Source organism: Syngnathus floridae, chromosome 1 (assembly GCF_059516105.1).
Source record: "Syngnathus floridae isolate MCC-2025c chromosome 1, RoL_Sflo_1.0, whole genome shotgun sequence".
Classification (NCBI taxonomy): domain Eukaryota; kingdom Metazoa; phylum Chordata; class Actinopteri; order Syngnathiformes; family Syngnathidae; genus Syngnathus; species Syngnathus floridae.
Genome location: NC_142413.1, coordinates 6,866,388 through 6,881,239, shown reverse-complemented (window position 1 = coordinate 6,881,239; position 14,852 = coordinate 6,866,388). Strand labels below are relative to the sequence as shown.

The following is a 14,852-nucleotide window of genomic DNA, read 5'->3' as shown; positions in this document are numbered from 1 at the left end:
GACGACAAAGCCGACCGACAAGTAGCTCAAAACTTCTCAAGCAGATAAACAGTGCTTGATTTCTACAGCAAACAAATGTATACTGTTTTCAATTTCTATCCAAGTTTTGTTCAATTTGATTGAGTAAGTTAGCCATTTTGATGTGAAATGGCAATTTTAGGGTCGACCCAGTATGACTCAACATAAAATTTGGTATTCACGGCCCAAAAAAAAAAAGCCGTGCCGGAAAAGACATGAGAAGTCTGCCATTTTTATTCAGAAGTCACCCATTTTGTTTTATTTTTTTCCCCCCGAGGCTGCTTCTAAAATCTACACTCCTCAATATTTTAGCCACCGCCTAACAAATTACAAACTTGTTTACTTACTTGACAAAAATGTTGTTGCCTGTGGGTGTAGCATTTACTTTTTGTTTTGTTTAACGACTTACCAAAAAAATGTTTGTTTTTAATTGCTGTAACATAACATGTCATGTTCTTTTCCGGAAATACATTTCTGTTTTGTCCATGCTGTCAAACATCGGCCATGTCACACCGCCTGTGGGAATTTCCTGCATGATGCTCTTCTGCTTTCATTGTCCCGCTGGGAAATTTGTCTTGGACAAATCCTAGTGTCCGTGTCGTATAATCACTGTCATAACCAACACCACATGCGTTCACTCATTCGTCGGTGCCTGTCGCCATCACAGAAAGTGAAAACAGCAATCAAACACACACCTAATGGGCTGTGGGTGGATGAAATGTGTCCACTCCAGAGAATTCTGCACTGTAGGATGTTGTCATCTTCAATATGAAGATTTAACATGACTTTCACCAGTGGCCACTTCACGAGATACACAATTTAATGAGAGACTACAAATCCACTGCTGTCACATGAAAGTTGGGAGAAATTGAATGGACAGATGATTCGGTATGAGTTTGCAGTTATCGTATGGTTAGGTATCTGTCAGTCAAAGGCGCCTCCTAATACCTCAGGGCGGAACCTTTATCACATGGATTCTTGAGACATTTTGTGGATTTACCCATGACAGACATGTCTACCAAATTGGATGTTGCTAATTGAAACTGGCTTAAGGTAAGAATTTTTTTTTCTCTTTTTTTTCAATAACTCCAATTGGGTGTAACGGAGCCAAATGAGGCTAAAATTTAAACTAAAATGACTGTTTTCAAGCATCATTTTGTGGAAAACATTTCAAACTAGTTTTGAAAAACTTTAGGGTTAGTGGGTGGTCTACTTATATATAATATTACCTTGAATGCGGGCTCTTCATCACATGGCTTTTTGAGTTATTTTGTGGCATGTCTACCAAATTGCATGTTGCTAATTGAAATTGGATTCAGGAGGGGTGGTGATTCTTTCTTTCGTCTAATTGGGTGTAACTGAGCCAAATGTCCCTAAAATTTAAACCAGACTGGCTGATTATTTGCAGACATCATTAAAAATAAAAAAAATAAAAACTTTCTTGGGTCGTAGACAATGTGACTATAAAAAATTGTGACTATATAAAACACAACAAATTATGCAGCGAATGATTCTGGGGCATCTGGATGCTCGAGATGAAAATCTGATTATTGTGATGGGGTCCCTGGGGGGCTACCAATGATCACTGATCTACTTTAGGAAAAGTCAGAGAGGGGGTTGAAAAAACAAGAAATCTTTTGACAGAAATCAGCCTGAAGGGGATGTTGAGTCTAATTGGTCGGCACGCCCAAGGACCGCCTACTGACCAGATTAAAACCCTGGTGGTGCTAAAGATGGACCAGACGTCCTCAATTAGCCATGAGATGGATGACTGATATTATATTGCCTGATTCCGCTCTGGTCTTGAACCCAGTCCATCAAACACTTTTAGACAAACGTTTAAAAGTTTAATTCCAAATTAGGTTTGCTGCATTACATCGATAAAAACAAAGGATAAAATCTTTCCTGCGTGCTTTCCTGCCAGCTGTGCTTCCCGATCCTTGGCTTTTCCAACCAATCGGTCGCCTGATAGACATCTTGTTGTTTTAGATCTTGCCTTGTCCGTGCGACCCGTCCTACTTTTCCACTCTGCCGATTCAATGACACTCCACTGAACATGTGTGCCACCAAATGTTTCCATCGTAGTCGGGGCCCCAAGACAGTGAAAAGGTGAATTGGAGCATATTGTGAGCCTGGATGGTGCTTGAGGACGGAATCACAAAGTTGCGTGAAATTCTATCATAAAATGCAATTAAAATATTTCAAAATTCAATGCTAAGATTATATTACAAATGTCCTTACCAAATTGATACCAAATGCAACAAAGGCCGGTACACTTTGGCATTCCATTCAAATTTTAATCAACATATAAAAAACCTAATTTTAAGCATCTGAATGAACTGCAGTGTACTGCAACAATTTAAATTTCTATATCACATGTGTCAAACTCAAGGCCCGGGGGCCAGATACGGCCCGCCACGTCATTTTATGTGGCCCGCGAAGACAAATTGTGCATCGAATTCGTGTCATGACTAGAATTGCAATTTGTCTTCACTTTTAATATCTTTTTTTTTTTTAAATATTTGACCAGTTTTTACTCATCTGAATTGAAACCCAGTTATTTGTCAGATTGTTTTGTAGCTTTTACTGTATATAATATGAGGTGCTCATACATATGTTTGTCGTTGACTGTCATAATGGCCCTCCGAAAGAAGCTATGACTACAATGCGGCCCGCGAAAAAAATGACTTTGACACCCGTGCTCTATATCGACTTCGGTATCGATCTGTCCAACACCGTGTGGTTTGAATGTGAACATAGTCACACGCAGACCACAAAATGCCAGCAGCTGAATGCTGAGTGATTTATTTACAAGAGACACCACAAACTCAAACGGCCAATCAGACGCTCGGTTGCAACCAGAGTGTATCGTTACCCAGAGGCCCCCAGGGCTCGGAGAAGTCAGCCACGCATATGCACAGGCACAAAAGACAGTGAGGCACCACGGGAAGGCAAAACAGAGGCAATTGTATCAGAGGCGGTGAGGCAATCAAGCACGTCACACGGGAGCCATGTGCGGAAAGCATACCGACGTGCGGAGAGCATGCGGACGTGCTGGCACGGAGAACATCTGTCGAGCCGAGTGGCGGCGCATGTCTCGCACAGGTGATGGCAGATTGTTTGCACGCAGGATCATCTATGTTTGTACAATGAGTCCAACATCAAAGTCATGCGCAAGCCACATCAGTTTGGAGGGGAAAAAATAAAATGGAACTTCTTTGTCGTACTAGGGTATTTCATTGTTAAATGTCATAGTAATAAGACGGAATCGTATCGTGCAATCGAATGCATATAATCGTATTTGGAGTGAATCCTATCTCTAACCCTCATATCGGATTGCAATTGTCGTGAATTGAATTAAACTGGGTCCTGTCATACTGCACACGTATATTTTCCTTTTACAAATCAATTTCTAAATCGCCACAAAACCTGTGGCTAACATTTGACCACTCTTGAAAACTAGTTGCCAAACTCTGCACAATATCGTATCTCAAGTGAAACATCTCACTTTATGATTGGAGTGACTAAATTCGTATCACATGATAATCAAAGTGAATCTTTATTGTAATGTGAGCAGCAGCTCAATTCGCATTGGAAATTCCAAGTGTCTCCCAAAGAGGTTATACTGTATGTTTTTTTTTTTAAATCAGTGTGTCTCTTTACCTTTGTTTTGTGTTTTCAATTCCCAGCGGTAACAAACTGACCAAAACAATTTTGCTTAGCGAGCCATTATTCTAAACATATCCAAATAAACAATATATCTCAGCGGTGTGTTTACTCCCAAAAGTCCAAACTGTTGTGTTTTTAATGCTATCTTTGTTTATCTTTTTTTTTTTTTTTTTTTTGGGAGATCCAACCCCCCGCCCCTCTCCAAAAATGGAGCTTATAGGGGTTCATTAAGAGTCACAGAGGCATGAAATGTGGTCACAAGCTTGCTGACACAAAGTGAAAGCTGAGCAAACAGCATGTCCGGCTTGTTGTCGCGCTTGTTTGCTAAAAATAAATAATACAAAATACAAACATGAGCTGGCTGTCGAAAGATGCTTACATGCACAAAAAGTTTACAGGGAACAAAAGCAACAACGAGGGTGATTCAAGAGCTTTTTTTAAACTGTGCTGGCCACACTAAGATTTTGTATATATATAAATGAAATAATAAATAATAATTGAAAGAGATTAGATTCAAACTTAGTAAGAATTGAACGAAAAACATTCTCCAGATGTGTTTCTTGAAGATGCCGCCAAGACCTAGCATGTCTCCGGGCCGTAAGACCAACCGTCTTGGCCCAACTAGGTCAGGCATCTGTATGGCCACGGGGGCGTGCGGTGAAAACCGAATCATTGCTCGGCCAAGGGTGCGCTTCATTTCTATGCCTACGGGAGTCTGGAGAGGCCTCGGCTCTTTGTGCTCTTTGCAACAATGTTATTATTTGTCATGGGTCCAGTACGGCTACAATATATCAGCACAATGTACAAGGTAAGGTACATTTATTCTTAGATGCAATGCTTCAGCGCCTGTTCTGCCCTCACTGGATGTGTGACTGCTTTATCAGGTTGTGCAGACAGTTAACAGATGTTGTTTGATTTTTGTTTATTCTTCTTTTTCTTTTCTTTTCTGTAAATAGATAGACAAATAAAAATACAGTATGTTAGTACAGCTTATAAAAATATCTGCCTCACATTGTTTTCTAGCTATGTACATTATGCCAATTTTTTTTAAAAGAAATTAAGAACAATTAGGTTTACCTTGTTTGGAAGACGAATTACCTTGTAAACATGTTTTCCAAATTAGCATATTTGAGCTGAATGAACTCAAAAAAGGCACGCTAAAATAGTTACCCTACTTAGCGAGACAAGGCCCGCAAGCATAGTGAACTAATGCTAACATCTTAATGACGCATTTTAAACCCACAGTAAACATTTCCTTTTTTGAAACATGTAATTATAGTTTCCAACCTTCTATAGCTTGGTGAAATTCTGTACCATATTTTCCCTCACTATAAGGCGCACCGGATTATAAGGCGCACCTTCAATAAATAGCCCATTTTAAAACTTTGTCCATATATAAGGCGCACCGGATTATAAGGCGCACCTTCAACAAATGGCCCATATTGAAATTTTGTCCATATATAAGATATATACATTTGGCCCGCGGGCCGGACTTTGGACACCCCTGCTCTAGTGGCTCAATATTGGTCCATAAATAAGGCGCACCTGATTATAAGGCGCACTGTCGGCTTTTGAGGAAATTGGAGGTTTTTAGGTGCGCCTTATAGTGCGAGAAATACGGTACTTTAACACAAATAGTTACTCACAGCATTACGTGACCACTGACGAAAACTCGAATTAGTATGACGGTCATCACGCATTTCACCAATGGAGGGTGCTAAAGTACAACACAGCTGCATGCAAATACAACATTGCAACAATTAGACCATTACACAGTCAAACTAGCTTACCTGTGTTTGTGGGATTGATAATTATAGTTGGAGGTAGATTTCGACTCAACTTTCTTCATTGCTCCCTCAGGAAATTCTGGTCCCAGTAGCTCACACAGAAATAGTACAAAAGAGAATATTGCCCATGAGTAACAAATAATGAAGATCCTCGAGCTCGACATACCCAACTTTAGCTAGAACCCTAAGGGAAACGCTATAAACTGATCCACGAGTACCTCTCGGCACTTGAGCAAGGCACTCTGCCTCCAAAAACCCCAACACCCACTCCTTAACTTTAGAATACTTTTAAAGTTTTCAACATCTTGGCAAAGTTACACTATCGGGTTGTTGCTCGGGTGTTTGACAGCAGCTCCTCCGTCAAATCCTCCGAGATGACGGATCACGTCGGAAGTTAGTGGAGGCAATTTTGATTAACTTTACCGCCTCGTAAATTAAAAGCCTTGCCGGGCCGCAGTGTCCTCGACTGTGAACGTCACTCAAGAGCCGGGAAATTGTTTGATTGACACTCGTAAAGATGAGAATGTGGTCTCCCACGATTTATGTGACTCGAAGGAATCAATGTTTTGTATTCAAATGGAATTGTGGTGTTACTTATTCTTTCATAAAAAGATCATTTCGAGAAGTTTCACCATGGTTATTTAGGTATTCCCAACGCAAAATATAGCCTCTTAAAATATTATAAGAATGCCAGTGAAACCGCTTTGATTAGCTTACTTGAAATTTGGTAATGTAGCATAACAACATTCACCCAAAGGTCTCAAGGACATGTGGCCAAAATAAAACGGAAAGTTAGACATTTTGTGCCATTTACACAAATTTCAAAAATTAGCACTTGACACTACTTTTCACCAGATCGATGCAAAAGTTGGTGGTCTTGTCGATTACAATAGGAATGTCTAAAGAGCCCCACTAACCTTTACAAGATTTCCGTCATTTTAGTTTGATCCAACCTTTCCTAATGCGAATTGCATGGTGGTGCTTTGTTATTTGAATTGGAGCAATTGCTCTAATTGACACCATCTTGGATGGACTAATTGACACCAGCTAGGATGGATTTAACAGGATGCACAATACAAGTGTTAAGGACCATTTGTGATTATTTACTATTAACAGGTACATTTTTGCTTCAAAACAGCCATGTTGGGCAGATTCCATGACTTAAAATTTGTCAGACATCTCCATGTTTGGAAACTCCTACAGATGAGCCCAAATTAGAAGCAGGTCTGCAAAAAAGATAGGGTGACGTTTGCTTCCAAAAATTTGTTGCTGATGCTAGCTAATGTGGGCAAAGGCATGGTGCTACACTTGGATGGTACTTCTGAAGATTTTTGTGAAGTTCAAAATAATAAGGCTTCAACACTATTTTCTCTAATCCACATAAAATTCCGAAACGCGGAACACCCAAAAAAAAACCTCTCACGGATGCATGCGCCAAATTGCACAGTAGGTCAACCAAATTGGTGTAAAGTAGTGACTTGGGTCGAATTCTCCTACTTCCTAGGGAATTTGTCCAAATTGTTTTTTGCTCTGACATCTACTGCAGGAACATGGCGTTAAAGTGTGATGATAATTTCGAGGATTGGCCATGAAGAAGGGAATGTAAGGCCCTTACTTGCAACTTTAATGATTGTTATTCCCATTATTCCCCGCAGGACATTTGTCCCGTATGTTAATAGTCATAACATGGAGCTAAATACAGTTTGTGTTCCTCCTCGAGGTGCAGATATTTCTTAATTCCCCCCAATTGAGTGAGGCAGTTTGTTCCATTTGGATGAAGCTCCGAGCAAGATAGACATTTTGAGGAAATGAGTTTTGTTTTGTTTTTTTGTCAAGGGGGATAATTAAACCTCGAAGAGTTTCTAGTTGTGACACAGGTGGGTTGTATCTTTTAAATGAGAAGCTGGAACGCTAGATGTATTTATTTGATCAGCTCTCATATACAGTAATGATGAAGCCCACCTTCTGAAGCACCCCTCATTCACCCCGCCTGCTCTCTCCATGGTCATTAACCCAGCCACCGAACCAGAAAACGGCAGCAAGGGACCAGGGAGGAATGAGTCGCCAGGGAGGCGGGTGGGGGGTAGGTAGATGGCGGCGTGGGGGAGTTTGTATCGCCGCCATGGGGATGCTTCCGGTAGGCCCATGCTCCCCGTGTCGATTTCCCGAGGCCCAATCACGGCTGGGTGAATTATTCAGGATGCTCATCAGCTGTAATCTGATTATTCACTGGCGTATGAATAATTAAGGAGCACAGCGGCCGACATTTCCATATTTCTTGCTCCTCTCCCGAGTGGTGATGGCAAGGTGACAGGTGACGGAAGATTTGCGAAAACGCTCTCACCTGGAGCGCCTCCTACAGGACATGAGCGGCAGAGACATTGTGGCCTTGATTTAGGACTGCCTCGGTTTTTATCTATTTATGAGTTGCGCAAGTACGGGTAAACAAATAGCTCCCTCGCTCTGCAGGAACTGTGCAGCATTACGCCGCCTGGGAATTCAGGATAATTCTTAGACAGCTATGGAAGACAATAGTTAGCTACCTAGTGTTAGCGCTGACATAGTTAGCTTGCGGGCCTGTTAGATAGTTAGCCTGGTCTGTTTTTCTTCACGCATTCAATTCTTGTCAGCTCATCATGTTTTTGAAATTGAGCTTGGGAAGCTAAAGTAATCACAGGATACGATATAAAACCAACTTGTACAATTGGTAAGTCAAGCAACATCGCATTTTTCACATTTCCTGAAAAGTAGTGATTTTGGACATTAAAACCAAACTAAAAATCACAACGATTAGGATAGTAAAGCCCAGATGATGCAATGCTGTCATGGTTTCACAAGTTTCCAATAAGGATTTAACCCCGATATTTCTCCCACACTTTATCAAGCAATTATATGATGTGTTATTTTTCACATGAAGATTTTCACCAATTTTCTGCTGTATTTGTGAGCTTTAGTGAAGACTCAGTGATGTGCCCTCACCGTTCGGTGATGTGTGCACATGCGCCGGACTTCCACTTAATGCTCTCTCTGTTCTTTTAATGGATTCCGCTATCACGCGCACTCACACGCTCATTAACATTCAAAGCTGGCCGTGATTAATTCGCATCGAAACAATTGATTTTTGTCCCCCCTCGTCCGTCTCGGGAAATAACGCATGGCTTCATCATCGGAGGGAAGGAAGAAAGGATGGATGCACCTGGACGTACCTTACACGTGAGGAGGAGGAGGAGATGATGGAGTACGTGTGTCATCATCAGGTGGAAAAGAATAAGGAAATGTGGAGTCGAATAAATAACAAGCAATGGGGCCGCTTTGAAGCATTTTGACCTCAGTGCTTCATCACATGCTGCTTGACTGCATCATTAGGTGAGAAGAGAATAGAAAAGACAAAATCTCCAGGACAAGTTTGCCTTTCAGGGTTTTCATTACAGATATCACTTAGTGGCTTGTCTGCCAGATTTAATGGAAATCTGACAAAATTGACAACAGGTTAGCCGAAAATGGCCACTTACAAACTACAATAATAGACTTATTTTTTATTTTTAGGTACCGTATTTGCCGGTGTATTGGTCGACCTTTTTCGATCCAAAATCGACCGAAAAAAATCGACCTCGACTTATACACCGAGTCATAAAATTTAACTTCGTATTCATCGCTTCAAATGTGATGGTAACCAAGGCCGTTTCTCATGCATCTCATTGTGCGTTGCACTTAGAAAATTTGAACCGGGCGGCGTGCGCGAGTGCGCGGCCCGCTGGAAGTCGAATGAGGCGCCGCAACCACCTCCGCGGTGCTTATAAACAGCCGATCCGCTCGGCGGGGGCTATTTTCGGCCACTTGGCTCGTGCGCACGGCCTCCCGGATGTGCCGGGCGGGTGCGCGAGCTCGCCGGCCGCTGGAAGTCCAATGAGGCGCCGCGATCTCCTCCGCGGTGCTTATAAAGTGCCGATCCGCTCGGCTTGGAGCTATTTCCGGCCTCCCGTTGGTGCCGGGCGGCGTGCGCGAGCTCGCCGGCCGCGATCTCCTCCACGGTGCTTATAAACAGCCGCATGCGCACGGCCTCCCGGAATTTGAACACATTTCGTCAATAAATTTCGCATATTGAATTTTGAAGTTTAATATAATGCAACAATTGAGCTCGACTTATACAAAGGATATATCATAAAATCGTAAATTTTCGTCGAATTTTAGGGGGTCGACTTATACACCGAGTCGACCTGTACACCGGCAAATACGGTATGTATTTTTGATTTGTCTGTTCATGATAGACGTGTATACCAAATGTCTGCTGAGTGAAACTGGACCATCATAGTTTTGCTGTGTTTTCGTGCTGGTCTTGCCTTGCTGGATGGCTGTGGCTCCGTTCATATAGTTCTTTTGACAACGTTCAAAACGTTATTAAAAAGAATACATTAGTACACTCCAAAAATCGTTGGTCTTAATTAAAATACATGCATTTAATTGTATTTAACCTATCGTTTTTTTTTTTTTTTTTTTAATGGTATGGCTCTCATGGGAAATTATTTTTTAAAAATGTCTATTTATGGCTCTGTCCGCCAAAAACGTTCCCGGCCCCTGATATAGTGGGTCGGCATAGGAATGGAACCTTTAGCTCTTTGAATTGTGGCTATTTTGTTTTGCTTTTCCTGTCTGCCTTGCTGGTTCATGTTGTTTGTTTGTTTTTAGAAGGTAAGACTCCACTAACAAGCAGCCATAAAAAAACGTTTAAGGTTTTTTTGCCTTCGAAATTTCACATTTCTTTATAATTCCTTCAGGGGCGAAATCAAACAGCTCCACCTGTCACTTTTGAGACAGTTTGTGCAAAATGTAAAAAAATAAATGTACCTAATGTGCAGAGTCTTTGGTAACTTGGTTAATTAACACTAAAAACCCCAATGGCCTCACAAAACCTTTTCCTTCTCTTTCAGCCACAAATACGCCTGCTCGTCTATCGCCTCACCTCGAGTTGCTTTCCGCTTTTGTTCCATCGAGTTTATTAATGACTGACTTGCTTAACACCCCCCCAACCCTCGCTCTTCTCCTTTCAACATGTTTTTGAAAAGCATCTGGGATGGCTGTGGGCCGCTAAAAACACATTTCAGAAAGTTCCGACTCGGCTTTTTGTCTCTTCAAAGCGGCGCGGAGCATTTAATGGGCCTCGCGCCGCAAAACACGCAGACGCAGTGTTTTCACCGTTGAAAAGCAGGGTGAAGACCGCTCCCCCCCACCCCCATGCCTCCCCAGGCGTCACATTACCGCGATGCAAACAGCTTCAAGCGCACCGACTAAATGTCCTTTCTTCCTTTATGTACGCCATATGAAGAGATGCATTCAAGTCGAGCAGCTGATGTCAGGATCTTCAACGCTCAATATTGAAACATTTCAACATTAGCAGGCCAGAGGGAGGCTTTAGTCTTGTTCTTTTATGGGTATAACGTGGATCTTTTCTTCTAAAGATTTCTGCCCTTTTCACATCTATTTATGTACTTTTTTTGAACAATATGCAAGGTGTACATGAATTACTCCCCACTTGAATCATTTCCACTATATCTGCTCTGTAGTTAGTAAACTACTTGTCCGACTGACGCCTCGCCATTGATCAGGTGAAGCCATACCAGTAAGAAACGAAAAGGTTTTTTGCAAACTTGGACGAACTAGCCTTGCTTTCGCTAGGATGAGGCCAGCAGCAATAGATTCCAAATGGGACCAAAGAAATAAAAAAAAATGACCTTGGGCTGGAAGCAGGTTAGACCCTGGACTGGTTGCTAGCCGATCACGGCGAACAACCAAGTCATATTCAAACATAAGGACAACTTCGATGAAGCTAAACTGCTAGCATGTTTTTGGAATGTGGATAAATCCCATGCAAGTACGGGCACTCGTGCTCGTGGTGGTTTTCTTCTAGTACTTCAACACACACAAACCTCACACAGGAATCTTGGATTTAAACCCTAACCTCCGAATGGTCCGGTGGATTTGCCAACCACTTCCCTTCCATTCATTATGTCAACATTGAAAAATATGCAGAAAAAAATCAAAACTGGCTTTTCACCCTGTTTGGAGTTTTCTCCCAAAATGCATTTTAAGGACAAAAAACACATTTTGCTCATGAACGAAAGGCTAAATGATCTGGGAACTCAACCTCTTTAAAAATCTAGATGTATATGTGGCTGTAACCTGACTGTTGAAAAAAAAATCGTTAAGTGGTTTTGAGCGCATGTGACAATGAATCTCGTGTGCTCAAAAATAGACACATTAACTGCGGATGAAGCGAGGCGGTCACTCGGGTCAAAGCAACTTGGCCGCATTTTCCATAAAAAAAAGAGTGTTGTTGTCACCTTGGTTATTTTCCACCTGACCCTGGCGGAAGAACGCATTTGAGCTTTTTTCAGGCCAAGTACAGCCCCCACGCGGCTAATTGCTAACCGGATGCCGCGGCTTGTCGTGACCTCCGGCACTCAGCATCCAATGGCCGCAATTATTCCTTATTTTGTACAAAAATAATATTCCAGATCCTGGTGACATTTTGTGGATATGGGTGCCTCGGCATTGATTTCATTGGGAACTATTTTATCTTACTTGGCTTTGAAAGACACCAAAATACCCAAACACAGACTTATTACACGATTTCTCCCAATATTGCTTAAAAATATGTTTCTCAATCTAAGGTTCATGGACTCTTAGTGTTGGATGGGGTTTCATTGTGCTTACTTTGAAAACCTAACCTTGGTGTCAAACCCAAATTTGAAAAGCCAATACTGCCTGGCCTCAAATGATTTGTCTGATTTGTCTTGGCCTGAGTTTCCAGAGGGATGAGTCAGAATTTATAATCAATAGGATTCTTGCTCTGACATCAAACTACAATCACAGAAAGATCAGTGGAACATCAGTACGACTGGAGACACACACTGCAGATTTTCACCTCAACATCTGACGTATACAGTACACGCACACAGGCACGCGCAACTTAAAAGCTTCATTCAAGCAAGCTTTTGATTGCTATAAATATTCATAGCTTTATTAATAGACAACAATAATTTGATGCATAACATATACACACACATGCACAATGTACAGTAGGAATAAGAAGTATGTTGCAGAGTTAGAGTCCAGCTATGCTGCCAACAACACACCAACTCCACTTGCACAGACACACAAACACACGCATACATAAGCTAATCCATTGCAATGTGCACACCCGATAGTATGTTGAATATTCAATCACATAAACACACATAAGTGCACGTACACACACAAGCACACACACACACATATCTGTGGGTGCCACTCGCAAGCTTGTCAGCAGCAGAGCCAATGCGGTGGAGACGTGGACATGAACAGGTCCAGATGGCGCCGTCACGCCTGTCACCGCCGCCGCCGTTGTCGTCGTGCTTTCTCCCAGAATGCACCTGTGACAGCTGCAACATGTGCGCCCGCCGCTCAGTCTGAGCGCAGTGGGCTAATTATCAGCGGCTACATGCTCCTCCTGCGCTGCCGTCACCTTACAAGCTCGGGCTGGGCCCCCGCCGACAAATGGAGGTTGTCATTAACGTATGCCAAACAGTGCTGCTCGTTAGTGTTAGTTGAGGTTGGCGGTCTGTGGTGTCATGGGAGGTGACGGATGGATTTTGTATTCCTTGGAAGGAATGTGTCAACTTTCGTGGTGAACCAATAGCAATGAGCGACAAGCATCCATCCATCCATCCATCCATCCATCCATCCATCCATCCATCCATCCATCCATCCATCCATCCATCCATCCATCCATCCATCCGTCCGTCCGTCCGTCCGTCCGTCCGTCCGTCCGTCCATCCATCCATCCATCCATCCATCCATCCATCCATCTTCTTCCGCTTATCCGGGGTTGGGTCGTCGGGGCAGCAGCTCTAGGAGGGACTCCCAGACTTCATTTTAAAATGCAACATTAGCAACAAAAAAGTAGCATTCAAACAAGCATAATAGTCTTAAAGCAAAAGTTTCCTCCAATTTCGGCAAACAGATTTGTTTTAAAGTGAGATCCATCGTCATCTGGAAACGTTCACACAATAGATGTTTGGAATCTACGCGTAATTCATCATACTTGTGTCTGCAGCTCACAGCTTCGCATCGGGTGGCTCTTGAGGGCCATTAAAGACGCTCTGAATGTGGCTGGCTGAGCGGCGTCTGCTTCTGGCGGATGTTGGAAAACTTCTCCACCTCTTCTGGCAAGAATCAAACCTATAGGATTTCCTTTTTTTAATGATTAGCAGTCAAATCTCACCTCAATCCTTCAACATGTGTAATGGCGACCAACTAGCTTCAAAATATATATTTATTCCATCTATTTGATGTAAGTTTCAAATTTGGTAACAATTGGACAGTCTCGGGTTTTTTTCTACTCATGGGTCTGGCTAAAATAAATCTAAATATTGAGGTAAATGACAGACTTCCTGTGAGTAAGAAATGGTTTCTTGAGACTTTTATTTTGTGGGTCTACTCCTGATTGACATCTACCAAATCTCATGTTGCCTAGACAAAATGGATGTGGTTGAATTTTAAAATCTTTGGAAATGAGCCTAAATTGCCCATTTTCTTCAAACCAAAAAATTGCAGATTTCTTCTGTCCTTTCAGGAATTACTTCAAGAGACTTTTTTTGTGGGTCTACTTATGACAGCTATGTATATCAGACTAGCTTAAGGGGCTAGATTCCGCAAGCTATCTCGGTCATACCTCACGGTTTGAAATTCAGCTCCTGTCACCTGTTCTACTTAGCAACATAGAATCTTGCTAAAAATATCTCATGTCAGAACTAAACCCACAAAAAAAACCTCTCAATAATCCATGCCCTAAAAGACACAATAAATGTGCCTCTGTGAAAGATCGGTCAGACTTACCAAAAACTGCCAGGCATTATAAAAGAAATTACAAACAGAGACCTGAGTCACGTCTTTCCCACCTGATTTTGGTGACAAACTCCTACATCGTTAACCTCTTTCACTCAGCTTAATTAGTCAAGCGATTTATAACGTCGAGCCAAGACAGTGACGCTAATGTAGATCTAATTAAGCTTTTCGCTCACACTAACAATGACTCGGACGTGCAAACGTTGAGTACTTCCACTTAACCTCCTCGTGCACAGGTGTCAAACTCAAGGCCCGGGGGCCAGGTACGGCCCGCCACATCATTTTATGTGGCCCGCGAAGACAAATTGTGCATCAAATTCGCGTGTCAATACTAGAATTGCAAATTGTCTTCGCTTTTAATAATATCTTTTTTTCCAAAAAATATTTGATCCGTTTTTTCTCATCTGATTTGAGAATGAGTTATTTGTCAGTTTGTTTTGTAGCTTTTACTGTATATAATATGAGGTGCTCATACATTTATTTGGGTTGACAGTC

The 14,852-nt window shown here is 42.0% G+C and overlaps 1 long non-coding RNA gene across 1 annotated transcript; it reads right to left on the bottom strand.

Moving 5' to 3' along the window:
* Window positions 1–5,368: 5,368 nt before the first annotated feature.
* Window positions 5,369–6,492, bottom strand: LOC148403774 (uncharacterized). Its single transcript, XR_015854364.1, has 3 exons — window positions 6,392–6,492; window positions 5,478–5,566; window positions 5,369–5,404 (listed from the first exon to the last, which is right to left on the bottom strand). It is a non-coding gene; the product is annotated as an uncharacterized LOC148403774 (long non-coding RNA).
* Between the last annotated feature and the right edge of the window lie 8,360 nt (window positions 6,493–14,852).